This window comes from Octodon degus, unplaced genomic scaffold (assembly GCF_000260255.1).
Source record: "Octodon degus isolate 3935 unplaced genomic scaffold, OctDeg1.0 scaffold00081, whole genome shotgun sequence".
In the NCBI taxonomy this organism is placed as follows: domain Eukaryota; kingdom Metazoa; phylum Chordata; class Mammalia; order Rodentia; family Octodontidae; genus Octodon; species Octodon degus.
The window spans coordinates 5,040,974-5,047,892 of record NW_004524657.1 but is presented as its reverse complement, the minus strand read 5'-3'; the positions used below and the strand labels follow the sequence as shown (position 1 = coordinate 5,047,892).

The 6,919-nt window shown below is 41.4% G+C and overlaps 1 protein-coding gene and 1 pseudogene across 1 annotated transcript in view; one reads left to right on the top strand and one right to left on the bottom strand.

The window, feature by feature from the left end:
• The window catches only part of Cpox (coproporphyrinogen oxidase), a 36,525-nt gene that overhangs the window by 15,769 nt on the left and 13,837 nt on the right, over positions 1-6,919 (top strand). The window lies entirely within an intron of this gene.
• LOC111818154 overlaps positions 1-6,919 on the bottom strand; it is a 17,231-nt pseudogene that overhangs the window by 9,846 nt on the left and 466 nt on the right.

Below are 6,919 nucleotides of genomic sequence, written 5' to 3'. Positions count from 1 at the left end.
TTTCCATTTTCTGAAATCTTCTATGGTCTCTTTTTGAAGAGTACTGTAATTTTCCTTCAAAAGATCTTTGAATTCTTTAGTTAAATGAATTCCAAGGTTTATTATTTTCCTCAGTGCTATTATAAAAGATATTGTTTCTATAATTTCCCTCTCAGTGTGTTTGTTGTCTGTGTAGAGGAATGTTATTGACTTTTGGGTATTGCCTTTGTATCCTGCTATGCTATTGAATTTCTGTATTAATTCTAGTAGCTTCTTGGTGAAATTTTTTGGGTCTTCCAAGTAAAGTATAATGTCATCCACAAATAAAGATAATTTAATTTCTTCTTTACCTATTCTTATTCCTTTCTCTTGCCTAATGGCTCTAGGTAATGATTCTAGAACTGTATTGAATAGGAGTGGTGATAGAGGACATCCTTGTGTTGCACCAGATCTAAGAGTAAAAGATTTCAGTTTTTCCCAATTTAGAATTATGTTAGCTGTTGGGTTTTCATAAATGCTTTTTACCAGATTGAAGTAGAGGCCATCTATTTCAATTTTCTGTAGGATTTTGAACATGAATGAGTGTTGGACTTTGTCCAAAGCCTTTTCTGCATCAATGGAGATGTTCATGTGGTTTTTAGTTTTCGCTCTATTGATAGATTGTATTACATGTATAGATTTTTAAATATTGAACCATCTTTGCATCCCTGGGATGAATCCTACCTAGTCATGGTATATGATCTTCTTGATGATTTGCTGTATTCTATTTGCTAGGGTTTTATTGAGGATTTTGGCATCTATATTTATGAGGGAGATTGACCTCTAGTTCTCTTTCTTAGTTGCATCTTTCCCTGGTTTTGGTATCAGTATAATACTTGTCTCCAGGAATGATTTTGGAAGGATTGCTTCCTTTTCAATTTCATTGAAGATTTTGAAGAGTATAGGGACTACATCTTTTCTAAATTTCTTGTAGAATTCAGCTGTGAATCCATCCAGACCTGGACTTTTCTTTGTCAGCAGGCTTTTCATTATATCTTGTATTTCATTGGCTATTACAGGGCTACTGAGAGTGGTTGTATCTTGTTGATTCAGTTGTGGTAATTTGTACCTTTCTAGGAATCTGTCCCCTTCTTCTGTGTCTTATATTCTGTGAGAGTAAAGATTCTCAAAGCAACTATTGATAATCTTCTGAATTTCCACTGGGTCTGTGGTAATGACACCCTTTTCATTCCTTATTGCTTGTATTTGAATTTTTTCTTTCCTCTTTTTGATGAGGTTAGCTAGGGGCTTATCAATTTTATTTAATCTTTCAAAGAACCAGCTTTTTGCTTTCTTAATTCTTTGAATTGTTTTCTTCATCTCAATTGAATTAATTTCTGCTCTAATTTTTATGATTTCTTCCTGTCTTTGGGCTCTGGGTTTGGTTTGCTCTTCCTTTTCCAGTTGTTTTAGGTGTAGCATTAGGGTATTTATTTGTTCCCGTTCTGTTTCCCTAATGTGTGAGTTCACAGCTATGAATTTCTCTCTGAGAACTGCTTTCATTGTATCCCATAAATTCCGATAAGTTTTGCTTAATTTTCATTGAATTGTAGATATTGTTGAATTTCTTGTTTAATTTCATCTGTGACCCATTGGTTGCTGAGTAGGGTGTCACTTAATTTCCATGTATTTAGGGTGTTTTTCTGGTTTATTTTGTCATTTATTTCCAGTTTCATTGCACTGTGGTCAGATAATATGCATGGGATAATTTCTGTTTTCTTGTTTATGCTTAAGCATGATCTATGGACCAGTATGTGGTCTATTTTAGAAAATGACCCATGTGAAGCTGAGAAAATATGTGTATTCAGCTGTGTTTGGGTGGACCATTCTGTATATGTCCACCAAGTCCATTTGTTTAAGCTCTGGTTCAGTTCTGTTATTTTTTGCTAAGTTTTTGTCTGGTTGACCTATTTTTGGGGGATAAGGGGTGTTAAGAAGCCTGTTAAAATTGTGATATTGGATATTAGATTTTTCATGTCCTTTAAGAGTTGCTTTATATAGTTGTGTTCTCCCATGTTTTGTGCATACACATTTATGACTGTTACTTCTTCCTCTTGAATTTTTCCCCTAACCAGTATATAGTGGCCTTCTTTATTTCACTTGATCATTGTTGGTTTGAAGTTGAGACTGTCTGAGAATAGGATCGCTACCCCTGCTTTTTTCTGATGTGCGGGGGCATGTAGTATTGTTTTCCTTCCTTTGATTTTCAGCCTATTAATGTCTTTATGAGTTAAATGTGTTTCTTGTACACAGAATATTTTTGGATTATGTTTCCTAATCCACTGTGCCAGTTTATTTCTCTTCATTGGTGATTTGAGTCCTTTTCCATTGATGGTTATAATTGGGATGTATTGATTTACGATTGATATTATATTTACCTGCTGTAAATTACTCCTTTTTCTTCTGTGTTTAATTGTTTGCCCTATTTAGTTGATTGCTTCTGATGTCACTTGTGGAGTTCTGATCATTTTGGTCTCCCTCTAGAACATCTTTCAGGAGCCTGTGTAGGGTTTGCTTTGTCATCATGAAATTCTTTAGCTGTTCTTTGTCATGAAAGCATTTCACTTCTCCATCAAACTTGAAAGAGAGTTTTGCACGGTATAGTAGTCTGGGCTGGAATTTGTTTTCATAGAGGACTTGTTTTCATAGAGCTCCATGCTCTTCTTGCCTTCATGGTTTGGAAAGAGAAGTCTGCCATAATTCTGATGGGTTTTCCTTTGAATGTGGTCTGGTTCTTTTCTCTAGCAGCTTTCAGTATATTATTCTTGAGCTGAGTTTCTGGGATCTTGACTATTATATGTCTTGGTGTGTTTTTAATTGGGTTGAGGTTACTTGGCATTCTGTATGCCTTAGGTAGCTGAATGTCAGATTGTTTCCTCATATTTGGGAAGTTTTCTGCTGTTACTTCTGCCCACATTTTTTTTAATGTCATTTGTATTGACTCCTTCTTTCTCACTGATGCCTGTTAATCTCACATTGTTCATCTTTGCATTGTCTTGCAAGTGATGAATTATTTCTGCCTGCATCCTAGCTGTTTTTAAGAGATCTTTTCTTACCTTTTTACTAGATGCCCCAGCTTCTTCAAGATCTGAAACTCTCTCTTCACTTTCACTCAAATAGTTTTGCAAGTTTGTGATTGAGATTTTAATTTCTTCTATATCTCTTTGACTCAGCTTCATGCAATCTATTTCTTTCTTGTATTGCTCATTCAAAGAATCCATCGTTTTTCTAATCTCTATTTTTTATCAATGTCTTCTTTAGAAGCAGTTATTATTTCTTTTATTGTAGTATTTTGTTCAGATTGGGTTTTCTCCCTTTGTTTCTGTAGTTGATTCTTTACTTCAGATGCTCTGAGTTCAGAGAATTCTTCTTTTTATTTCAGAAAATAATTCTCCTCTGAGTTCCTCTATATCTTTCTGCTATTGCTTATTTACTATCAATGCTATTAATTCATACATTTGAGCTGAGCTAGTAGAAAACAATTCCACTCTGCGTTCATCTGTAACTTTCTGCTGTTGCTTATTCATTATCAATGCTATTTATTAATAAATTTCAGCTTAGCTAGTATCCTCTGCACTTGTTTTGGGTGGGCATTGGGTTTCCTCCGTATGTTTCTGCATTTGATTCTTTACTGCGGATACTATTAATTCAGGGATTTCTTTTTTCATTTCCAATCTGAGTTTCTCTATACCTTTTTCTGCAGTTGTTTCTTTATTTCAGAAGTTGTTGATTCATTGATTTCAGCTCTGTGGTTCCCAATTTGTTTTGTGTTAGTGTGCTCTGCACTTGTTATGGGTGGGTTTGGGGTCTGAGATTGCATTTTGCTCCTTTTTGTTTTCATTGTGACCTGAAGCACTGTCTTCTGACCTTTGTTGTAGAGCTTTGGTGCAGTCCTAACCTTAGCACCTACTGAAATTCAGGTGCAGGTCTACAAAGCTTGGATTTATCCAGCTGTGCCTGGCTTGGGTCTGGTTGCTGAGCTTCCTGCTGCTGTCCTTGGGAGTGATCCTGTTGTGCCCCTCAGGCAAGATGTTCTGCTCTTGGATAGCTGGGTGGTGATGTCCCTACTCTCTCTGCAGAAATTGCAGCTGCAGGGTTCCTCCTCAGGCCTATATGCCAGGCCTAAGCTGGGTCTGGAGGGTGCAAGGTGGAGTAGAGGGGAGAGGTAGCTCTCCCACACACTCACTGGGGCCTGGGCGAGGACTGGATCTGGAGGTCCACAGAATGCGACCAAAATTCTCACTCGGCGGGCGGGGTGGGAGGCGTATTGCAGAGTGCTGGTTGGGGTCCCAAGGGGGTGGAAGAGGGTCTCACCCATGCTGCACCTGGGCTGGGACCGGCAGGTCTCACTGGTGCAGGATAGCAGGAAGCTCTCCCACACACTCACAGGGGCCTGGGCTAGGACTGGCAAAATTTTCATAATGGATTGAGGGAAGACTGGTGCTATGAACCAGAGTGGAAAAGGAGAGAAAACCTTTGTACAAAGACATAAAAGACTGGAAAGGATGGAAACCTGGAGCTTGTACATAATTTTCTTAGGACCAGCCTTTGTGACTAAGAAGAAACTCAAAAATGGCCTGTTGCTGCTTATCTTTCACTCACATTATGTGTATTTGCAGAATTGGAGCAATACTGAACAAGTATCTTACAGATAAATATGTCACGGTGTTTCCTTTGTTTTAATTCATTTATCATCACAGGGTTCACCAAACCCCATCACAGGAATCCAAAAGAGGCAAAAACACTACCTAAAGTGATGATTCCTTTTAATTTATTCTTTCTTTGGTCCGGGGGTCTGACTACTCAGCTTGACTCATAGTGATCCTCCTGTCTCAGTCTCCCCGATGCTGGGATTACAGGCATGCACCTGCATGTCGGCTTTCAATAGCTGGCACAGCAGGGAGCCAGGGAATAATGCGGTACCAGGGATCAAACCTTGGTTCTTGCACTTGTCAGGCAGGTGCTTAGACCGCCAAGCTATCTCGCTGGTCCCCTAAAGTGATAACTATTTGCTTTGCACTTCTTCTTGGCTCCCTGGAAGGTTACACTAGGGCTACAAGTTAGTGGTTTTTCTGATGTACAATTAGTTGACTCATTATTCATTCCAGAACTATACTTTACTGACTCTTGGAGGCGAGGCTTAAGCAAACACAGCCGGGCAGCTAACATTATGTACCAATGTGAGCATTGCTGGACACAGCTGTGTGTGGTGATCCAGCTATTGGGACAAAAACCAGGGCTCAATGATGAGTGCCTTAAGTTACTTTATTTTTTTAATGTATTGGTATTGGGTCTCACTACACACCCCAGACTCCCAATGATCCTCCTGTTTTCAGCCTCCCCAGTGCTGGGATTACAGGTGTGCCCCACCATACCCTAACTCAGTGGCCTGCTCAGTGCACCCAGGGGGCCCACTCAGTGCTGGTGCGGCATCTGGTGCACAGGATGGAACCCCTGTCCCTGTGCTTGCCTGAGCAGGAGCTTAGTCCACTGAGCTATCTCACTGCCCTCCCTAAATTACTATATACTACTAAAAATTAAATTTGTCCTTGATATATGAAAGACAAATTAGCCAATTGTAAAGCATTACTTATTTTTATATCTAGGCACCAGCCCTTTATATTTAGGCACTTATATCCAGCATCCCTTTATATTTAGAAATGAAACAAAAACCCAGAATATCAAATTGGTTTAGCTTTTTACCTTATTTTCTTAAAGTGGAAGTGGGGAGTGGGACTTGGGGAGAGGGAGATAGAAGAGTCTATCAAAGTGTGGATGTTTGCCCTGCCTACTTTATGGGGTTGTTGCAAATACCAAACTTTAAAAGCCGTGGAGCACCACACAATAGTAGCATGAGGGCCTTTATCTTATTCAAATGGGAAGGGCATCAAGAGACAGAAGGAGGGAAGAAGATAGGGCAGAGGGAGAAGATGCACTGTATACATGTGCCAACTCCTTACAAGGAATGAGATCATTATGCAATGCAGACCTGTACTAATAAAAAAATAAAAACTGGAAAATATTACCCAATCATATTTGGTCAGGATGCATAAAATGTCACTTTCCACTTTCCACTTTAAATATCAAATAAAGAGGTAGAAGGAATGTCTGGGAAGATTACAAGGACAGTATTATGATACAGACTTGATGCCAGAAAGTCTTCTCCCAGGATTTTCTTCGGAGTCCTCTGCTACCTTTTCTTTAGACCATCTAGGCAACGAGTTTTCCAGTTTCAGTTCCCCAGGCGAAGCCACTGCAGTTCCAAAGGTCTAGGACACGAGGCAAAAGAACAGTCCACATATCAGAAGGATCGGAATTTTGCAAACCTTTGAAACTGTCAGGCGGCCAATGGCCAGGTGGGGTGCGGGGTCTCTGACCTGTTTCTGCCCTGTGCGTTCCAGGCCTGGCAGCCCTAGTTTTGTCTTTCTGCCGTGGCTGAGCAAACGTCAAACTCCAGGTTGTACGTGACAAGACGGCCTCTTTTATCTCTCCTGGCTTACACAGGCACCTCTCTCCGCCCCTCCCGCCAGCCTTTCTGGGCGTGGTGGATTCTTATCCCAAGGTCCAGGCTGCGACTGTTGATGCCAGAGGTGAGAAGGGCTGGACTACAACTCCCAGCGATCGCAGCGCCCGCCCGCCCGCCCCTCCGCCGCCCCGGCGCAAACCGGTGGCTTTAGCTCCCGACAGGTTTCCTGTTTTAGCACGCTTTGGGGCTGCTCTAGTCTCGGGCAGCGATAGTGCTCACGGCGAGCGCACGCAGCATGGCCTTTCACCTGGGCGGGCTGAGCGCAGGCCTCTGGGGCCTCGCGGCGCGGGCGGGCTGCGGAGAGCTGCGCGCCTGTTCCGGGCGCTGCACAGCTGCACGCCGCTGCCGGGCGCCTGGCACGGCCCGCCCCGAGCA